The following is a 24,109-nucleotide window of genomic DNA, read 5'->3' on the forward strand; positions in this document are numbered from 1 at the left end:
TGGGCAGTGAAGGAAACCACCAACAAAACAAGAAGGCAATCTACTCAACGGGAGAAGATATTTGTAAATGACACATCAATAAAGGATTATATTCCAGAATATATAAAGAAATCAGACAACTCAACACCAACAAAACAAATGATATAGAGTAAAAAATGGACAGAGGATCTGAATAGACATTTTTCCAAAGACATACAGATGGCTATCAGACACATGAAAAAATGTTCAAAATCATTCATCATGAGGGAAATACATATCAAAACCACAAGATATCACCTCATACCAATCAGCATCACTAGTATTAAAAAAAAAAAAAAGCCAGATACCAACCAAGCAAACAAACAAAACGCAAAAAACAAGTGTTGGTGAGGATGTAAAGAAAAAGGAATTCTTGTGCACTGTTGATGGGAATGCATATTAGTGCAGCCAATGTGGAAAAGAGTATAGGGGGTCCTCAAAAAAAAAAAATAAAAAAACTGAAATACCATGGGTTCTAGTAATTCCACTGCTAGGCATTTACCCATAGAAAATAAAAACACTAATTCAAAAAGAGATATGCACCCCTATGTTTATTACAACATTATTTACAATAGCCAAGGTAGGGAAGCAACCTAAATGTCCAATGATAGATGAATGAATAACAAAGATGTGGTACACACACAGGCGCGCGCGCACACACACACACGCATGCACGCGCGGATGTTACTCAGCCATAAAAAAGATGAAATCCTGCCATTCTCAGGATGGATTCAGAGAGTATAAAGCTAAGTGAAATAAATCAGGCAGAGAAAGACAAATACCATAGGATTTCACTTATATGTGGACTATAAAAAAACAAAACAAATGAGCAAACAAACAAAACCATAAAGAGACTTATAAATCCAGAGAAGAAACTGGTGTCGTGTGGAATGGGGAAGGGGATTAAAAAGTACAAACCTATAGTTGTAAATCAAATAAATTATGGGGATGAGAAGCACAGCATAGGGAATATAGTCAATACTCCTATGATAATTTTATAGGGTGACGCATGGTGACTTCGTTTATCATGATGAGCATTATGTAAGTGTAGAATCATCAGATCACTATGTTGTACACCTGAAAGTAATACAACACTGTTGCCAATAATATTTCAATAATATTTTTAAAAATAATTTAAACATTTTTTTCCCACACTGTTTTTAACTTAGAAAAAGGTTCCTTCGTCCCTGAGGAATATGTAAAATGAGGACTTGGGATATAGTTGATGTGACATAGGCTCTTTCCCTATTTTACTACTTCACATAAATTTTAACCAATGATGCTGAATATAGTTTTCCAGTAAATCATATCTTCTCAACAAATATACTTTTATATATAAGTTGCCACGGTTTACATATTCCTCCAAGTACTTTCAGCTTTTCAAATTGATGTATTGCTGCAACAGTGGTTTTTATTTATGCTTAAAAGTTTGTATTTCCCCCCAAACAAAAGCATCAATCATCAGACAACCAACCTGGATCATAAACCCTTCACATTCTTCATAGTTCAACGTTAAATACATCCATAAATGTATGATTTAGTGAGGCAGCATTTACTTACTAAAAGCTTGTTGATGAATGCGTTATGTTGATTCTGTGGTCAAAATTACCATAAATAGTTTCAAAATGACAACAGTGAGTATAGAGAAAAATGAAAAAAAAGTTTGTTGTTTTTTCATTTTAAAGTATATAAATTTGTGACTCTGATCCAAACTTTTTCTGAGGAATCATTGAGTTTACAAACCTCAGCTCCCCAGAAAGATGGAGAATGCCCATTAAGAGTCTTCTAAGCATGATTCCTGCTCAAAATATACCATGCAACTTTACAGCTATTTCCCAGTTGTTTTCCAAGACCACTTGTTATCATAGCTCTTTAGCTTTGGTGGTATAATTTATTTTTATTAATATTTAATGTTTATTTATTTTTGAGAGAGAGAGCATGAGCAGGAGAGGGGCAGAGAGAGAGGGAGACACAGAATCTGAAGCAGCTCCAGGCTCTGAGCTGTCAGCACAGAGCCTGACATGGGGCTTGAACCCACAAACTGCGAGATCATGACCTGAGCCTAAGTTGGATGCTTAATCGACTGAGCCACCCAGGCACCCCTGCGATAGTGTAATTTAATGCAATTTTTTTCCAAATGTTTACTTGAGGACATTAGTCAATTTTGTTTAAAAATAATTACCAAGCATCTACCATATTTCTAGCCATGTTCTGGGAACATTAAAAAAATATACTCACTTAGAAACTTTAATTCAGCCAAGGTCTATGAATGAGGAATGGGGAGAGGATTTCCTCTGGAGTAGGTGTGAGCCCCTAAAAGTTGGGGGAAAGAAGCTGGTGGTCCAGCCTAACAGGCACCTGACTCAGGGTCCCTGTTGGCTAAAAGGTCCTGCTGGTGGGCTCAGGCTGAGCTTATGTGTGCAGAGCTCTTGGTTCAGAGCAAGGGCCAAGCTCCAGGTGATCTGGCCCCAAGGATGGAGAAGTAAGATTAAAACTTTGCCATGGGAGCATAGAGCAATGACCAAACATGCCAAGTTCCTGCCATCATGTAGTCTTCATGCTGCCTGGAAAAGATAAATAAATAAACCAACAAGCTATGGCAGGTGATGGCAGGTGATGATGTTTTGGTGAGATAAGGAAGACAGTGATGGGGAAGAGTATTGCCATCTTATACAGGATGGTCAAGAGAGTCTTTTCTAATACGATGCTATTAGTGCAGAGATGAGAGGAAGTGAGGAAGTATGTGATGTGGCTGTCGGGAGAGAGCGGGCTGGGAGATTTCTAGGGAGCAAACACCCAGAGCCCAGATATCCAGGCTTGTTTGATGTGCTCAAGTGCTGGGAGGCACATTGGCTTTGCTGGATGACATAGTCACAGCGAGGAAATGGCAGACGTTTGCACAGCTCCTGCCATGAGAGGTGAAACTGGTAACTCCTTCTGCTACTACTGCTCATGTGAAATTAAGCCTGTTGTCATTATAGGTCAAACATTCCAAACCAGACCGATATTCCCCACACAGTTACCCCATAAGAAGAAACATTTTCCTTCTCTGTATAAGAGATTTTAGATCAAAACACTATAAATGTTTGACAAAAGTCTCTTCTAATGAAACTTGCAGACCCAAAACATAGACTTGAAGGGGTTAAAAACACAAGAATTGCATTTAAGTCTGGCCTGGAGAAAAGGAGCCTAATTTGGAGATAAGAAATGGAAAACAAGGACAGAACATAGTCCCTTCCCAAGGTCCACATTCTACAAATACCCTCCCTGGTACTGACTTCAGTTATAAGGATGGATAAGAAAATGGGAACCCAGGTGCAAGGCCAACACACCAAGGGTCCCGATTGTGCCTGCATCAAAGAAAGCGCTTTCTCAAACAACTTGTTAACAAGCATTCTTTCTCTTTTAGTTTATGAGCCAATCACAATAACTCTTAGCCTATCTATGTATAGCTTAATTTATGTTTTAATCTTAGCTTTACTAATTTATGTATTATGTATGTTAATCCTGTTTTCTCCTAAAAACATTGTGTTATATTCTTGGTTATAAAATTTATTTGACTTCACTGTAAGTACACTACATGATTTGGTTGTAACTTCTTAACTAAAAAACAAAGTCATAATTATTGGCAAAAATCCAAGCTGTACAAAATAAGATAGATTTGTTACTTTCTTAATCTGGGAGAGTGGCACCAAGAATGAAAGGGATGGTTCTATAAAAAAAAATACTTCTGTAAAAGTTGTTTCTGTGCACTTTCGGTGATTAAAGCATCTTATCACTAAGAATTAGTCACTGTAAACAATTTCTATTTTTTGATGTCACATTATTGCTTGACCTATAAAAAAAGACACCAAAGCAGACAGAGCAGAGATGCCTGCCGGGTGATCAGAAAGAAACTTGTGGATCTCTCATCACTCTCTCGTGCCAACACTGTCCATCCTTCAGGGACCCCTGGACCTATTGGAGCTGGACTCCAGCACTTAAGGAACTGCAAGGCCAGCATGAGTGGGGTGGAGGGAGCCAGGGGGAGAGTAGGAGGAGATGAAGCCAATGAGGTTAATAGGCAACAAGACAGTATAGAACCCTATGGGCCACTTGAAGGATTTTGTCTTTTACCTTGAATGAGATAGATGGAGCCATGGGAGGCATTCACGTTGGAAGTGAGATGAATGGCTGATGTTTTAAAAGGATCAATTGATTGCTGTGTTAAGAGATTATAGGCAAAGGCAGGAGCAAAATGCCAGTTAGGAGTCTTTTGCAGGAATTCAGTGGAGACAGTGGCACTTAGCCTCAACAGTGGTGGTAGTCAGAAGATGTCAGACTGGGGAAGCATTTTTAGGGTATAGCCAGCAGGAATTCCTCCAGGATTTGATGTGAGATATAAGAGAAAGTGAAAAGTCAGATATGATTGGGTTTGTTTGTTTGTTTGTATTTTAACTGGAACAACAGATAAGTTGGAATTTCCATTTATTAGATTGTGTGAGGACAAGGTGTGGAATGTGTGTGTGTGGGGTGGGGTGAGGTGATGAAAATTCAAACAAGGGTTCAGTGTTAGAAGCATCAGATTTGACACATCTACAGATATTCCAATGAGAAGCAAGACCTATTAGTCTGGAGTTAAGTGAGAAATTGAGGAGGAAGGAACTACTTTGAATACACATATATTCACACAAAATGAAATTTATACATATGATTAAATTTCATAGGAGTGAGATCACCTAAGAATAATTATTCCAGAGACAAGAAGAAAAATGAGTACTGATCCATGTAGAATTACAAAATGTAAAGGGTAGAAAGATGAGGAGGATCCAACGATACGTGACTAAGAAAAGAGAGTCAATGAAACAGGAGGGAACCCAACAAGAGAGCAGTGTACAGGGCATCAAATGAAGAAAGTGTTTCAAGATAAAGTAACGATTTATATATCAAATACTGCTAAGAAAGAAGGTAAGATGAAGACTGAGAAATGGGGCCAGGGCAGCCATTGGTGACCTTGGTGAGAATGGATATGGAGATAAAAAGCCTGATTAAACAGGGTTCCAGAGAACAGAGGAGGAAGAGAAGAGGGGGCAATGAGTAAAGATGATCATTTGAAAAGTTTCACTGTAAAGAGTGACAAGAGAAGTGAAAGGTAGCTGCGAAGTGATGTGTGATCAGTGGACTATTTTGCTGCATGTTGAAATGTTGATGTTGGAGAGAAAGAGAGGAGGCTTTCTCACAACCACAAAACAGACCTTCAAAGAGTTGCTTTGGATAGCAACACGCACAGCTTAGACGCTGAAAGACGGGACAAGGCAGAGTGTACAGATACAGATGCAGGTAAGGATGGTAGATTCAGAGGAGGGAGTAAGACTTTTTTTCCAGTTGCTTACATTTTCTAGCAAACTAAGAAAGGCTATCCACAGACAATGGTGGAAAGAAAAAAGGAGCTCTTGAAAGTTCAGGGGGAAAGAGGCAGTATGAGTCTATAGGAAAGTTGGAGAGTAAATGTCCACCATGGCCAATCTCACCACAAAGAGGTAAGCTGTCACTCCATGCATTACCACAGTAGTATGATAATATTTTGAATGGGATCGTGTTATGCACTATCTTATAACCTATTTTTAACATAAAAATATACATTGAGCATTTTATGTCAATAATGTACAACTACTTCATACTTCAAATGACCAATAGTGTTTCTTTGAATGATTCTATTATACTTTATTTAGCATTCCAGTATTTTTGTGTCTTTTCTAAATTTTGGTTAATGCAATACTGAGGCGAACAACCTGGGTCATCACCTTGATATTTTTCTGGGAGGTCAATTGCAGATGGCTTACCCTATGCATATCGCTTAATTTAAAGAGATTTCCAACTTTTCAGAGATGATTTTACTCTGTAAGATAGTAATTTAAGAAGTGGTCTAAGCACATCATAGCGCTTAAATTGATGAGAATGTTTATTTTTTCTTATGGCTTCCTCCACCTCCTAATATTACGGTAATCATAGTACTACTTAGAAGAAAATAGTAATTTAGCAAGTGTCCTATTTGAAAGCAGTGTTTGTTTTGTTGTTAATGGCATGGTTTGTTCAAGTATAATAAAAAAAATTTTTTTGAGGCCAATGGAGTAAACATAGTTACACTGTAAAATTTGTTTATTTTCCTGGTCTTTACAACTTTGTAAAGTTATCATTTATAACCTGACCATTTTCAAAATCAAACTAACTTTTAAGTTTCTAACTCCAGGCTTTGTTTCAGATGCCTCCCAGGTGATCCTGGGGATCGAATTTCTAATAAGGGAGAAAATAGACTAACAGTGATGATTAACTCAGCTGGGTTTCATGCTCAAATTATTGTTGCACAGCAAGCCAGGAACATTCTCATAATACAAGATAATTAGACTGAGTTTTACATGTAGAGGAGTACCGTAGTCAGGATGTCTATGAATAAAATAATACAAACTATCATCTGTATAAGCCCAAAACATTCTAGACACTGCATTTTACCTTTTTATCACACGTGGTAGCTCTATGATACAGTTACGTGTCATTATCCCTGTTTTTCTCATGAGATAGCTAGAGCTCAAAGAGGTCAAGTGGTGCTCTCAAAAGCAGGTGCTAAATAGAAAAGGCACAATTCCCACCCATGTGTTCCACTACTAAGCCCATATACTGCATTACTGCACTGGTGCCTTGGAACGGAGGTGTTGATATTAGGACCCAGGAGCCTGGGGAAAGCGGCACACAGGTCCAAGGCTTCCGAGACAAGCTCATCAGGGAGGCGGACCCTCAATGGAATTCTGAAGTAGGCACAGAGTGAAACCCTTTCTTTAAAAAGCATGTTTGTTGTATTATTCCCAACTGTTCTGAATCAAAATATGTGTAGAATTCCCACAATCCCATCCAAAGTCAGATTGGAGTCTAATGGACAACCCCTTGAATGACTTTAATACCTGTAACCCCACCTGCTGGTGGGAGTCCTACCAACTCCTCAAACCACGTATGCCATGCTGCTTTGGGGTTCCTCCCAGAATAGGAAACTGTGAGTTACACTAGTCAGAATGATCACCTGTGTTTCCAAAGCTTTTCATTGCACTTGAAAAGTCACAACTTAGCTCTTTTCCTTAGTTTTGAATTTTACAGAAAGACCTTGACAAAAATTCGAGGTAAAGGGTTAATTTTTCTATTGGGGGCTTAAATAATTATGAAAGTGATTATGAAATCATTATGCTATTTCATTAATTTTATGAAAATGTTATTAAATTACTCAATAATAATGGAAACTAAGGGAGATAAATCTTCAACTGAATGATTACATCCAATCGACAATCCCAAAGTACCAATAAAAATGGGCTAATATTAGATACATATACAGTAAATCTCAATAGTTTATCAAGAATGGTTGGCTTAAAAAATTGCTTCCTATGAGAATTCACTTAATCACATCAAATTTTTCCCCTTGTTGGGCCTCTGGTGAGACAAATGAAAGATTTAAAGAATATTAGACAAGACCAGTTCCTTGTACAAACCTCTTCAATGGCAAGGCTCAGAGATTCAGCTCCCAATGATAGAAATCACCGAAGTTGATTGTCACTAAGTCCAAGCAGAATATTTTGTGGAATCATTCAGGAATGGTAATTGTGCAGAAAAAGAAAGAAAATTGGTTCCCCACAATGACTGCCAGTACAGATGAATTTATTAGTGAGCAAAGCAGGCAAACCCCTATATAATGTTATTCTAAATTTTATCCAATTCATGGTCTGTTAATCCCACCAAGGTTTAATTAGATCCTTTCTTCCTGAAACCAGTTAATACAGTCACCCTTCCTAAGTTGGGCTCCAGTTAAACTCCAGGATTGGAAATCTGAGCCAGGAGACAAGACAAAAATGTTTTAATGGACAGGTGTTGGGGAGGAGAACAACTCCAGAAGAAACGCGAAGCCAAGTGTCTGTCAAAGGCAGAATGGAACATCAGAAATAAAACTCAAGATAAGGACCAGGTATTCAGGGAAACCAAGATATCCCCAGCCACATGGACTTCAAAACTAGAATAATCCTCTTCTCAGCAGGAAAGCTTCTGATAGTCACTCTAATAGAAAAGGAATCAACTTTATTTTTCTATTAATTAATTCATTCATGCATGTACTTTAAACTAAGCCTAAGTTCCAGACTTGGGAAAAGCAGATTCAGAGGAATGAATCAAAAGAACTAAAGGTAACTTAGAGATCACAGTCAGATTAACTAGCTTGACAAGTAACAGCACTCATGGCTAGAGAAAGAAATTGCTTTCAGTCACAGACTTAAGAGCAGATCTGGTACCAAAATTCCGATCCGTTTGTTCAGAATCCAACACTCCTTACACAAAAAGCACATAAATGGACAATACTGATCCTGAGAAAATGCAAGTTCTGATGAGCACAAAGAACATACTACATTTGGATGAAAGACGATCATCTGATTAAAGCTAGCCCTTCTATTGTGTCGAAGTAAACCAGAGAGACAGCATAAAAAGTGAGGGAGGAACAGCTCAAGAAGACACCCATGGGTCACAGAGGCCCAGAGACAGAACATGGAAGAAAGGTTATGGTTACTTCCTCCTCCTTCTCTGTTTTGTGCTTGGAACTACAGCTCTTGTCTAACCCTCACAACAAAATGAAGCCGGATTCTTGTTGCCTGCCACTCTTCCAGCTGGAATCCTCTGTCTAGGAGAACAAAGGGGCTGACGTAGCAGTCAAGGACAACACCAGAGGAAATTTCTTACCTGTTCCGTCCACTAACATACTTCTGCAAGTCTCATGCCTGTCAGCTGGGTCTAACAGGTAAGGAATGCCAAAAGGTAAGGCTTTCCAAGGGCATTTTATTTCCTTCCCCTTTGCCTTCACTCAGAGGAAAAAGTACTGTTTCCCATCCAAGTGAAGACCACTTTGCAATTTATCTTCATTTGTAAAAATGTAAAATAAATGCCCAACATATTCAACTTATTTTTTTTTTTTGAGAGAGAGAGACAGAGAATGAGCAGGGGAAAGGCAGAGAGAGAGGGAGACAAAGAATCTGAAGCAGGCTCCAGGCCCTGAGCTGTCAGCACAGAGCCCAAGGCAGGGCTTGAACCCACGGACTGTGAGATCACGATCTGAGCTGAAGCTGGATGCTTAACTGACTGAGCCACCCAGGTGCCCCTCAACTTCTTTAAAGTCATCTTTTCTATCCTCTTATTTTTTCAATTGCCCTACTTATAAAATATTCACTCTTTGAGAATATTTTATATCATCATGTGATGTAAAACTCAATAGTAAGTGCTGCCTTGTTATTTGGTGAAATTGGCAGGGCCTCAGATGGCCTTGAACTTCAAGTTCCCTTCCCTACTCTGCTCCAGAGAATGAGGTGCCCTGGCTAAACACCTCTCTTTATCCGACGGATGTGGAGCAGTTCCTGCTGAATCCTGGAGTAGCAGGCTTCAGTTCTCAACCAGGGGTGGAATTATTCAAACAAGCCAATCACATCCCCCTGCAGGAACCAGAGGCCATCCCCACTTTCCTGATGCTTCAAAGCCTGCTGCTCAATGTACTTGGTTATTTGCTCTGTTCCCAAGTGCAGCCTAAGTGTGGTCCTGCATGGCATGGCCTGTCCTCCTCCCCAGCTGTAGATGTCATCATTTTTCAATTTAAGATCAAAAGCCAAAAGAAAATTCATTTTAAGTTTATTTTAAAGAAACTCAACAGCAAAAGGTTTTCAGGACTAGAAATTCTATTTCTCCAAAGTGCTAAAAAAAATCAATTAAATCATAAGCAACACTTAATGAAGTATTGGAATGCTCAGTATTACATAGATTTTGCAGAATTATCTTTTGAAAAAAATAGAAAAAATCCTTCTAAGCCCATTATTGCTATTGTACAAAGCATTATTTTGGGAGCACCTAGTATGCCCGAGGCATTTTTATTTATGTTTTCCAATCATATCAGTAATATAAGGGTTCAACTCAAGTGTTTATATTTCCCCACATTAGGTGATCAGAGTCTTTAAGTCATTGCAAGAGTTCAAGTCCTACTGCTACTGATTAGTTGGTTAGCTTCTATCAAGGTAAACTTCCTTACCATTAAATCACAGGAATTATAGCATATCTATGTCATAGGGTTATTTTGGGTATTGGAGATAGAATATATAAGAAGTCTTTAATGCAGTGTTTATCATAAGAGTGTATGAGATGTTAACCATTATAATTATTGATAATATATTACTATAATAAATGTCTTTTCAGGTAATTTGTTATAGGCCATACATTTGCAATCATTAGGCTCCTTGGAATTATAAGGTGATATTCCTAAATTGTGAGTTTCCCACACGATCCCATAAAACAATATACATCTGCTCCATCTATATTTGCTTCCCAGAGCAGATGCCCACATCCGCCATCCATATCAATTTTTGGAATGCTGGATACTGATACTAACTCACTGATTAGAGTCAAGAGCAGAAGTGTTATGCCAATGCTTTTTAAATATTTACTCAGGACTCCCAATTATGCAAACCGATGGTAAATACTATATAATGTTACCTTGACAATAGCATCTGTGTTAAAGATGAAAATCCTTCTTGCTTTTACTACAACTTTACTATCTTCACTTCTTTTATTTTGGTTATTTACATTTTTATCCTGACTCACTGAAAGCCAAGTAGCATTTTGTTTTATTTCCTTAACACACAAGTACATGATGCTCATAAGAAAAAAATTAGAACTTACCCTACATTTTCCATTTATTCAAGGGGCAGTTATATGGTTTCACATGCATGGTGCCTTTTGGAAATGCTCACCATATGGTTGAAAATGATTTCCATCCTTACATCAACCCCAAATACCATATATGATATTTGGGGAAGATATTAATACATACAATGCATACTCTCACCATAGAACATGAGCTTTTCTCTTTGAACTCCCCAAAGCTATACCACTAACAGGTCTACAGAAAAGAATAAAAAATTAGTAAACAGTAGAATTGGTGGGCTCCAAAGCTGAGTGAGCATGGAATCCCCTGAAGAATTTGTTTTAGGTGCAGATTTCTGTCCTCGATCCCACATTTTCTACATCAGAATCTCTACAGAGCAGGATCTTCATATTTGTGCCTCTGGCAAGAACTCCAGGTGAATAGATTGGCCAGTCAGGTTTGAGAACCACTCATGCAAGGCACTCAGCAGATGTCTAATGATCTAGGCCCATAATTTTCAAAATGTATTCTTTTGTATCTTTGTTTAGCAATACAGTATTTTTCTAATTATTTTATAAAAAAATACTTTCTAAGTATTTTATAAAGAATACTTCTTTGGGTGGAAAAATGAGTTGTGCTATAGAGCATCCAAAGCTCCCATCTCTGCCCTCCTCCTCAGTCAATTCTTCGCCCTGCAGAAACCCAGGGTCCGTGGAATACAAGTGCCAATCCATAACCCACAATTCCCTGGATATAGACTCTTTCACCTCTGAATTAATGGAAACTACGAGAAGCGTACACGTGTGCAGCTCCTAGAGTGCTCCTGGAAAAAAATTCTGCATTGATGGATGCTACAATCTTAAGACTTCAAATTATATCAGATTTCACCACAGGAAACAGACATATGGATTCACAAAAAACATGCTGAGGACAGTGGCTGAGGTGTCACCCAATGGACCACTCAGAAGATCCCAGGCAAGAAATTCCCCTTCAGATTTAGTAAATGGAAAATCTGTATTGCTGTGAAAACTTGGATTATTTTTGTCTTTCTGGACAATGAGTCCCAGTTTTGCAGAGGTGGGGGGTGGGGGACAGAATTTAGGGGTTTTTATTTTGAGAAACTATTTTATGGAAGCTGAGTCTCTGACCTCAAAGAACCCAACCTAGTGGGAGACAGACTCTAAGAAAGTTAATTTCAAAAGAATGCATAAGTTCAATGTTAGAGATATATATAAGTTGCTATGGAAACAAGAAGATAAGTTCTATAAGTAATTACATTTCTTTTTTTTTTTTTTGCCTTAGCTACAGGAGAGAAGAGCTAAATTATAAGCTCAGTTACAGCAATAACATTAGCATTTACCATGACAATACTTGCTGCTTCCTTCCCACTCCAATATTACTTTATCTGTGTTATACTTTTTAATGCATCATATTAGATAAAGTGTTGCATGAATAAATATAATTTATAAAATTTCATATCAGATATTACTTGATTTTTTTAAACTTCTTTTAAAATTATAGGATGAAAAAGACAAAATCATGAGTATTTGGTAGTGATATCATATTCCATAAACACATGTATATTCTAAATAGGAGAGTATTCAAAGACAAATAATGAAAGTTAAAAAAATGAAAGTTGATTAGGTATGGGGCATTATGTATAATTTATATCATCTGTTTAGTGGCAGAGTAATAAAAAGTGACCCATGACCTCGCTTCTCTAAGAGAGGAAAATCTATTGACTTAATGAAACAGAAATCTTAATGATCTCTATTAGGGATCCCACTTCATTTTATAAAGGCACCTAGAAGCTAGTTAACAGAATGACCCTCAATATTCTATTACAAACACACTTTCCACACTTTCGTGTCTCATTACAATTTCCATATAGCCCACTATCTCGGCACTGTTGTCATGGATCTGGCACTTACCTGAGGACGAAAGACTGGGCAAGACCCGGCACTACTACACTAAGGACCGTCACTGATAGTATGTGCTACCTTATCCTTGGGCAGTATGCTGCTTATTTACAGAAAGGCATGTATCTGAGTAACTTTCCTTTGCCAGGGATGGCTCTATCCACACTGGTATTTATTAACTCTGCACAATCCCTTTCCCGGGCAGCTTGGAAAATAAAACAAAGCTAACTTATCCAAACAAATATAAACACTACAATCTGGACTTTCATTTCCAAGGTGTGGCTTTAACCTGCTGGGCTCCCTGGTGCCAAAGCTGAATGACAGATACTGACTTTCCTCAGACTTTGCTTTACAAAGTAGTAAGAAATAATGTAAACAACAGTATGCATTTTCATCTTCTCTTTCATCTCCATTCTGTAAAAGTCAAGCATCTTTTATAAATTATGGACATCATGAACACTATCTGAGATCTAGGCTCTGTCATTTACTGCAGGATCTCTCCTGCAAGACACTCAACCTCTCTGTGCCTCCATTTTCTTCTATAAAACGGGGACTCTAACAATACTTACATCATAGAGTTAATGAGAGAATTGAATGCATCTAAAAATTATAAAATGCAGGGCGCCTGGGTGGCTCAGTTGGTTGAGTGTCCGACTTTGGCTCAGGTCACCATCTCATGGTTCATGAGTTTATGCCCTGCGTCAGGCTCTGTACTATTGGTTCAGAGCCTGGACCTGCTTTGGATTTGGTGTCTCCCTCTCTCTCTGCCCCTCCCCCACTCATATTCTGTCTGTCTGTCTCTCTCTCAAAATAAATATTAAAGAATGAAAAAAATATATAGAAAGTGCTTAAACAATGTATTAGAACACTAATTGTTACAAAGAGCCAATGGTGGTGGTGATGTTATTGTCCGTGTTCATTAAGACCGAGACCAAAATGCTTCAGTGATATTTGTAAAAAACGTCGTCCTGGCTTTTGTACCAGCCTAATGACAAAGTCCTCAAGTTGTTCATTCCAAAATGTTCCTGCACTGTGCCTGCTGCTATCTTGTGAATCCAACATTCGACCAGAGGCTTAACGTTTATTTGGTTGGTTTGTTTATTTTTTCAGTGACTCAGAGGTACTCTTAAAATAATTTATAGCATCAGATGATTGGTAAGTTCCTTCCCCAATGCTAATGAGATTTAAATTAAACCTGTCTCCATTTCTTCAAAAATAAATTTGAAGTTCACTGTAACAGCATATGAAATTGGTGACTTGTATGTTTTTAGGTGTGCATTCTTGTGTATGCTGCCTCAAATACTTTGTGGAAGACAGAAGTTATTAATACATAATATGAAATTGCTTTCTTTTTGTACTTTGCTAAAACATCCCTTGTTACTTATGGGAAGAAACTAAATCCATGAATGATCCGCCCCTGTCAAACTCTCTGAATTATTCCTTTCTTCCAGTTTTGGTGGCACCTGCAATCAATGTTTTAACCAAAGGTCCAATGAATGGAAAACTAAATGATAAAAACAGAGATAACAGAAACAAAAGTAGAAATCATTTACATGCTGCAAAATCACTTTCTGATTTTGATTTGTTACTGTTACTCCATGTTGATATAAATAATGTATGAAGTCTTGGAAAGAATTTCAAAATAAGAAAACAAAGACCTTCTTTTATGATCTTGAACAAAAAAAAAGACTACAGCATATTTCAATTCTAGTTGTAAAAGGCAAACTGTGTGTACCTCCTTCTTTACCAATCCCGAGTATTCATGCTTGTAAGAAAGACTTCTGATTTCACGGCTCCCCGGGAACTTGTCCTTTATTGGGCACCAATGGTTCTTTTCTCAGGGCGAGAACCTGGACGAGGACACATCAGCCACATGCTCAGACTGACCATATTCACTGAGATGACGAGGACCAAACTACCAAATAAAATTCCTACCCAGCTCAGCAAAGGGCATCTTGCGGGAGATATTATACAAAACTGCATGTCTCTCTAGGTCTCAAATCCTATACTCACAACTCTGGTTTTGTTACCGTGCCTTTCATCTCCCTGAAAAATAATCCAGCTGTAAACAGCCCTGAAGCAGCTTAAGTCTCCAAGGGAGACGGATTGCAAAGCGCACACTCATCTACATGCAGCCTGGTAGAACATGTCCCCCACTGCTCAGACTTGGAAACAAATTCCAAGTCCACAGCTTTAACTTGAGAAGAGAGGCGGGAGCTATATTCTGAAAGTGGGACTGAGATCAAATTATTGGTTGGTTTGCATATGAAAGGCATGCTCTGGTTTTAGCTCTTTGCTCTCTCTTAGAAATGGCTAGGTCTGGGTGGAACAGTCTGTCCCTGGTCAGGAAGGCCACAAATGCCAGATCATAAAGAATCCAGAAAAGAAGAAAATACATTTAATAGAATTGGCCCAGTGATGAATGAATGCCAAAGGGACAAATGTAAAATCCAAGGAAACAGTTGGAATCATTTCTCACTATATCTGTATTTGTATTTAAAGCTAGAACACTCCAGTTCCAAATAGTAACACTGGCTATTAATGTGGAATTGGTTGATTTTTATACCTTCATTGGATACTATGGTTTTACAGGTAATCTAAATATAATCTAATTACAAGGTCTCATTTAATCTTCCCAACAACCATATTTGATCGATTTTGTTATTATTTGCATTTTAATGAGGAAATTAAGTCTCAGAGAGGTTAAGTGACTTACTCAAAGTCACACAGCAGTGAAGGCCACAGCTGGACTCTACCTGAGGTTAGCCAGATTCCAAAGAGTATTTTGTCGATTAACAAATTATGTTGTTTGCTGAGTTGTACATTTGAACATGTGTTACTTTTATGAATAAAAGAAATACTTTTATTCATGCATTTGAAAGCTTAGATATATATACCACATGCATGTATATATAAATCAGATATAAACACACCTACATATATACAAATGTGTGTTATGTGTGTAAGTACATATAAATTAGGTGCATGTCTGTGTACAAGCATTAAATTAATGACTTAAGAACCAAGGTTCTCAGAAATCAAAGGTCATATAATGTATATATGGGCAATAGTATAAGCTTTGATGGTAAAATGGATGCTGTCTACATCTTTCCTTACTTGGTTTCATTGTGTATGTGTAGATATGCGTGACTATATGATCCGGTTGATTTTAAACAGTTGAATGTATGTTTAGAAGACATTTAATGACATTTTAAAATCCAATATAGGTACAACATTTTTAAAATAATACATAAGGAAGCAGAGCTGTGTTGGATCAGTGATAACCCCCTTCTGTTAATGATCAGACAAAAGGCAAATAGAGTGTCATTTAATAGCAGCTGAATTTCAGCTCTCTCCCACATTACAGAGTCAGAGAAAGGACATTTAATTATCGAAGGAGCTTGAAAATGTAAAAAAAAAAAAAAAGAAACATATATTCAGTTCCTAAACAAATGAAAAGAAAGCTCTGAGGAAACAAACCCATTTTATGTAGTATTGTCCTATGTAATATCCATGTTATCCGAAATAACCTTGTTCCATTTCCTTCAGAAAAGCACTTTCGCACCATAGAAATCCAGAATACTGTATCTGGAAAGACTATACTGAGAAAGGAAGAGTTAAAGCATTCTTTGAAAAATGGGAATTTATATATCAGCACAAGTATCTGAGTCTTGCAGTATAAGCTAACCTCAACCTCCGCAGTGCGGAATGCGGTGGATCAGAAGGGGATCCCTTCATGGATTAACGTGGGCAGTTTTCATTTGCATTCAGGGAGACCGGCATCACAGGTGCAGGGACCAGGACCATTGTATTTTGTCGCCTCCTGGGTTATGTCTGATTTTCAATCCCAATCTCCCCTCTGCAACTTCTCAGCCTTCATCTGACCTACGTTAGCTGTCTCTCATCTACCTCTTCAGAAAAAGACAATTTTCAACCATTCTCAGTTCCCTTGTCCAGTTTCCTACAAACTTGCTAACCCAAATATTAAAAGCTATTTATGTATTTGGTGTGGTAAAGCCCACTCGGGTTAATGAGGAGTCAGGTGAATAGTAATGTATCAGTCAGTGTACAGTTCTCGGATTTGTAATGTGTTAAGGGACATCAAAGCACTTTGGAATAGTTGGAGTAACCCAAACTGTGTAAAAGTTAAATGCTACCATTGATGTTGATTTTGATGGATTACTGGCATGAACTCCTCTAACAAAATCCTAGAAGGCATTTCTCGTGTACATTCAGAGATGGAGAAACTGAGTCTATGAGGGTTAAATATCTCCCACGGAAAGAGTGGGTTTGAAATTGCAGTGATTCCTTGCAAGAGCACTGGATATAGAAAGATCTTGGCAGATAAGAAAAGACCATTTTCTAACTAAATAATTCTAAGCAAGTTATTTACTTTCTATTATCTTAATTTTATCACCTGCAATATAAGAGAAATGCTGGTATCTATTTCACATGGTTCTGTAGAAGAAAATTTGTTAATTGTGGAATGTGCTTAGTACTCATCCAGCAGAGACCTGAATTTATGGCAGCTTTTATGGTCACCATCTATAATCTACTGTGGCAAACATGGGATCATTACACCATTCTCTCCAATTTTTAGGAAGACTATCTGGGATTTAGAAAGTTAAGGACATAAAAATCTATGCTAAGATGGGCAGCATGAACAGCCAATAAATATTACAAAGGGACACAGTTGATGACTTTTTTTTTAACTCTATCTAGCTATAGAAAAGAGGGAAATTCAGAGACTAGAATATTTGATGGACCTGAAACCTTTGACTCTTCTGTTAACCATAGCCCCTGTCTCTTATAGACACCTGCTTAGTAAATCTGCAACTAAAATTAAAAAATTTAATGATAAATAAGTACTAGCAGTCAAGATGCACTATGCTTGAATTCCTCATTTGGATGACAGAAGTGAGTGGAAGACTTTAATTTATAGTTTGTTCTGCCTTCTCTATCAAAAAAGAAAACTTTACCAGATGAAGTTAAATAGTCAAGGATGAGTTTATTCAAGGCAGTTCTAATGACACAAGACTATTCCAACAGGAGAGAGAGATTGAACTCAATTCAGCTCAAGGCAGAAGGAATTGAGCTGAAGTGAGCTAATGAGAAAGTTCTGGGGCATATTTTTCAGTGAGGAGGCCATCAGTGTCTGCTCACTGCCACTTCTCAGAGTTAGGCTCCTACCCTCCCAAACTTCGGCAGACAGGGATTCTCTCTTTCTTGATGGTTACTTTTCAGAGAGATGACTTCCGGGTCTCTGAAAAAGACATCCCTGCGTTGTTGGGTAAGAATCTGGGAGGCGATTTTCAAAAAAAATATACCTGTATTCTATTGCCCTTCCATGCAGGAAAAAAAAATGTACAGATTTCTACATCTACATTTCTGAAAAATGCATCTATGGAACTGTAACTCTATCCATTAGTTTCATAAAGTAATAAAATCAAAGTTGGAATATGTGGCCTCTGACGAAAACAGGAAATGAATTTAAATAATAGCTTTATAACTTATTAGCTGTGTGACATTAGAGGAGCTATTTAACCAATCTGTGCTCCATTTATTTGATCTATAATTAATGGATAATACTAGGACCTAGCCACAGAGTTATTATGACAATACTTGACATGTAAGGAACACTAAATGAACATTATGGCTACTATTTCTTAAAAAGTTCAAAAATCACAAGAAATGAGCTAATAGATTAAATGGTTAAATGATTTTGTAAGTGGTTTCCATCACATTTCTGAATAACCACTGGCTTTAATGGCTAAGGGCAGAAAGTGTGTTGCAAACCAGAAAATATACCACAATCTTATTCTGTTTACTCTGTCAGTAATAGAAGCAATACTTGGAAGGGTAATGAAGAGGAGGAGAACAGGGAGGCAGGGAGAGGGGCTGAGAGGGCATGAGCACTCAAATGAAAAGAGTAATAAAAATGGCACTTTTGTCATTACTTTTTTCTGTAATGAAGTATAAGTGAAATATAACATTGTATTAGTTTCAGGTGCACAACATGATTCAATATTTGTAGATATACTGCAAAATTATCACCATGTAAGTCTAGTTACCATCTGTCACCATGCAAAGCTACAATTTTTCTCTTGTGAGAAGAACTTTTAAGATGTATTCTCTTGGCAACTTTCAAGCATGCACTATAATACTATTGACTGTAGTCACTGTGTGTGCATGATGTCCCCATGACATTTTATAATCAGAAGTTTGTACGTCTTGACCCCCTTCACCCATTTCACCCACATTCCCCAACCACCCTATGCTCTGGCAACCACCAGCCTGTTCTCTGTATCTATGATTTTCATTTTGTTTTGTTTGTCCATTTGAATGAATAAAGAAAATGTGATCTTTATCTATCTATCTATCTATCTATCTATCTATCTATCTATCTATCTATACATACACACATATATACATACACAATGGTGGAAAGTGTATATGTGTGTATATATATACATACAGAAGATGTGATACACACACACACACACACACACACACACACACACACAATGGAACACAACTCAGCAAAAAAAAAAAAAAAAATCTTTCTATTTGCAACAACATGGATAGACCTTGATGGTATTATGCTAAGTGAGATAGTCAGACAGAGACAGACAAATATTGTATGATTCCTTTGATGTTATTTTTCCTAGCTGACCCATACGGGAACAGCTTTGGAGGCCACTCTGGGCCCTTGTGAAGATGAAATTACACAAAATAACAGGCAACCCAATAACTCTCTGTGTTTGTATGTAATTTTAGTTGGTCTCCTTGCAAAGAACCACTTTGTTTGTACTCTTAGAAGATTGGACTTTGATACAGAGGTAAAATTTTAGTGGTTATATAAAAACTTTTTCTGCTTTTTCTTAAGTAGCAACAGCATAGGCTTTAAGATCCTAAAAGCTTTGCTGCTTTTGCTTTAGAGAAAAGTTACTTTCACCTTAGATCACTAATTATTGGCAGTATTTTTATTTTGTTTGGCCAAAGTAATAAAGTAATGTCTACAAAGATAAAGAAAGGCTTACTATTGACTTATCAACTACAGACTTGAAAGGAGAAAAGGCAATATTCGGTGTTAAGTGACTTTTTTCTTTAAAAAATTTTTTTAAATGTTTATTTATTTTTGAGGGACACAGAGAGACAGAGCATAAGCAGGGAGGGGTAGAGAGAGAGATACAGAATCTGAAGCAGGCTCCAGGCTCATAGCTGTCAGCACAGAGCCTTGGTAATGGCTCAAACCCACAAACTACAAGATCATAACCTGAGCCAAAGTCAGACGCTTCACCAACTGAGGCACCCAGGCGCCCTGACTTTTTTCTTAAAATATATCGTTCCCTAAATTGTCACCAGTAACTACATAAGCTTTAAAGGATCTAAAAAAAAAAGGGTAAAGTTTTCAGTTTTAGCATTTCCATCTCACAGAACATTTAAAAATGTATTAAGTTTATAGATAGCAACTTGGAGAATGAGCACTAAGATATTTTTCAGGAAAAAACAAAAAAGCAAGTTGCTGAGTAGCACCTAAAATATGATATCATTTATGTAAAACATACAATAAATATTTCCACATGTAAATGCAAAAAAAGCCAGTTCTTGAGTGTCATACATTAAGACAGAACTTATCTCTAAGGAAAAGAGAGTAGCTTCAACTGTAACTGCTGTTTGTATATTATACTTTTTATTTAAAAAGAATTTTATAGTACTTTAGTAATTTATACATTAATCAAAAATTGTCCTTAACTCATTAAACCTGGCATCTCTGATAAATACATTTTTGTATAATGACCTATATGAAATAAAGAGTGTTAAAAGTATCTTTTCTATGTGCATTCAAAAGAATTTTTTCCAGAAACTAAAACTAACAATTTACTTTTAGAGAATTATTTTAAGAACGTAAGCATGATCAGTACTTCTATCTTTCATCATTGATTTTCATCTTGGATTTAGAATCATCTAAGGACATTTGGTTAAAGTACAATATAGATTGCTTCTCTAAGGTTAAAACATTTTTTTAAGGATATACTAAAATATTTTCCTAACCATTACCTAATAGGAACTAATGCCCATGAATGTATTAAAATCCTTTTAGACATACTGATATTTTCAGGTTTTTAATTGCTTTTTGTATTAAAATTTCTCCTACCTGTGCAAATTTGTATTTCCTTTTATTTTCCCTGATCTTGCCTATAAAAAGGAAGGTGTTACGCAGAAACAGGAGTTACATCTTTCTTTTTTTTAAAAAAAATTATTTTTTAAGTAATCTCTACACCCAACATTGGGTTTGAACTCACAGCTTCGAGATGAAGAGTCAGATGCTCTACCAACTGAGCCATCTAGGTGCCCAAATTATATCTTTCTATAAATGGAATACTACTATACTTATATTTGTATTTAATATAGCTTACAATTTTTGAGAATTCATTTTTAGTGTGCCAAAAATAAGTCCAGTGATGAAATTAATTCCTGTTGTAATGTGTTAGAATAAATGTACCAAGAGAAAAACAATATGTTTCTGAATGTTACCTACCAGTTTGACTGTCAGCTACCAGAGGACAGGGATATGGTATTTTTTTGTTCAGATACACCATTTAGCACACACTAGATATTCAGTAAATACAACTCCTTCTATTTTATCAAAATCTTCCTCAGATTCCACCCCCCGATCTTGAACTAATCTCTATGCTACTCAAATATTTCTACCCTTTATACTCTTATTTCATTAAAAAAGACTCAGATCCAATCTGCAAAAACAGTAGTAAACTGCACATTTGAAACTGGTATCTACTGCTTGGATCATTGGGCATAATAATAATTATTAAAAAGATGTCCTTTACTTAGAGATTTTTTTTCCTGCACGATGTTCTCTACTTTAAGATACTTCTACTAATTGAACGTAAACAAGATTAAACACACTTTTTATCAATTTATATGTAATCCTCTCACTTAATCCCCTTAAAGCCTTGTGTATTAGTAGTACTATCTTCATTTTACAGATGGGGAAATTAAGATGCAAAGACACATAATTTGGTTAACTAGAAGTGTTCACAGAAAATCAAGAGAAAAATAGAATGCATTCTATTGCCATTAGTATTTGCACTTTTTTGGACAGTTTGACCAATGCAAAAGAAAATGAAATTAAAAATTGATACAAATATTGGAAAGAGACAAAATTTTTATTCTTAATGTATGTTATTTCCTATGTAGAAAATACAAGAAAATCAATTGAAGCATTATTAGTATGGGTAAGATAGTTCATTAATGGGAAGTGCTACAATTAAGCAACAATAATACCTGTTTATATACAAGCCAAAAAAGTTCAAAATATAATAGAAAAATTATTGCATCATATGAGCAACAAAATATATAAAATGCCTGGAAATCATTTAACCAGAAATATTTAGGACCCACATGAATCATACTACCAAACTTTACTAAAAGCATAACATAAAACGCTTATCAAAATAAATTGAAAACTAAATCATGTTGTTTGATGGGAAGACTTGGCAAGATAAAAATTTTTTACAAAGCTGCTTATAAATTAATTATGATTCCAGCCAGTACACTCAATGTTATTTTCTCTTAGGACTTGGCCAAACTATTTTACTTGTTTGTTAATTATTTAAATCCAAGTTAGTTAATATACAGTGTAATGATGTTTCAGGAGTAGAATTTAGTGATTCATCACTTACATATGACATCCAGTGCTCATCCCAACAAATGCTCTCCTGAATGTCCACCACCCATTAAACCCATTCCAAGACCCCTCTGGCAACCCTCAGTTTGTTCTCTTTACTTAAGAGTCTCTTATGGTGTATACCTCCCTTTCTGTTTTTAATCTTATTTTTCCTTTCCTTCCTCTATGTTTGTATCTTTTCACATATGAGTGAAATCATATGATATTTGTCTTTCTCTGACTGACTTATTTTTCTTAGCATAATACATTCTAGTTCCACCCACATTGTTGCAGATGGTAAGATTTCATTCTTTTGATTGCCAAGTAATATTCCAGTGTATGTGTGTGTGTGTGTGTGTGTGTGTGTCTGTGTGTCTGTGTGTCTGTGTGTCTGTGTGTGTGTCTGTGTGCGTACCACATCTTCTTAATGCACTCATCAGTCAGTACTTCAGTCATAATTCAGCTATTGTTGATAGTGCTGCTATAAACATTGAGGTACATGTGCCCCTTCAAATTGGCATTTTTGTGTTTTTTGGATAAACATCTAGTAGTGCAATTTTGGGGGCCTATTGTTTTCCAGAGTGGCTACACCAGTTTGCATTCCCATCAGCAGTGCAAAAGACATCTCTTTTCTCCATATCCTTGCCAATATCTGTTGTTTTTTAGCCACTCTGACACATGTGAGGTGGTATCTCATTGTGGTTTTGATTTGTATTTCCCTGATGATAAGTGATGTTGACCATCTTTTCATATGTCTGTTTGCCATTTGGATATCTTCTTTGGAAAACTGTCTGTTCATGTCTTTTGTCCATTTCTTCACTGGATTATTTGGGTGTTAAGTTTGACAAGTTCTTTAGATTTGGATGCTAACCTTTTATCTGATATGTCGTTTGCAAATATCTTCTCCTATTCAGTAGGTTGCTTTTAGTTTTGTTGGTTGTTTCCTTCACTGTGCAAAGCTTTTTATTTTGACGAGGCCCCAATAGTTCAGTTTTGCTTTTGTTTTCCATGCCTCCAGAGACATGTCTAGTAAGAAGTTGCTGCAGCCAAAGGCAAAACCATTTTGAAGATCATTGGGAAGAACAAGGTTAGCCATAAGTGTTGTGAAGAGTAATGACAGAAAGTCATTTGCACTACTCCATGAGTCTATAGAAGCCAAAAGAGTATAACACACACACACACAAAATCAGTGGCACAAAAGAGAAAATAAATATACAAATTGTTGTACTTGTTAATAATTTAGTATACATTGTGTGTAGAGATTGTAATGACCAGGATAAATGGTACCCCAGTCCCAGGTCTAGTAAGATTGTTCTTCTGAAGGCACCAGGGTCAAGACTAAGGTGAGAAAAGAAGAGTCCAGAGCATAAAATTTAAGGAGGCACTCACTTTCAGAGCAGTGCAAGTACCAGCTGTGTATGCACATGACCCTGACAGTGAATGCCTCCTTAAATTTTGTACCCAGAGTTCATCTTTTACCTGATGCTAGCCCAGGGCTGGGACTCACTCTCTTTAAAGGTACAGTTGAAACTACTACACGTAGCCTCACTGATTCCATCAATCAACACCTAAATTATAATTCTTAAGGCCATTCAGTCTTAGTCACACCTTTGTTCTCTATAAACTCAATATATTCTTGCTCCTGATTCAACTATCCCTTTGGAAGCATCTTTCACTGTGCCTTGGCAAATACAGCTCCATTTTCAGCAAACTCCCAAAACATCCTGTCTTTCAGAGAGTACTTCCTATACTTATTTGTCTTAATTGAATCTGAGGACACAGTATCCCTTGAAATTTGAT

The sequence above is a fragment of the Suricata suricatta genome, chromosome 14 (assembly GCF_006229205.1).
Source record: "Suricata suricatta isolate VVHF042 chromosome 14, meerkat_22Aug2017_6uvM2_HiC, whole genome shotgun sequence".
NCBI classification, from domain to species: Eukaryota; Metazoa; Chordata; class Mammalia; order Carnivora; family Herpestidae; genus Suricata; species Suricata suricatta.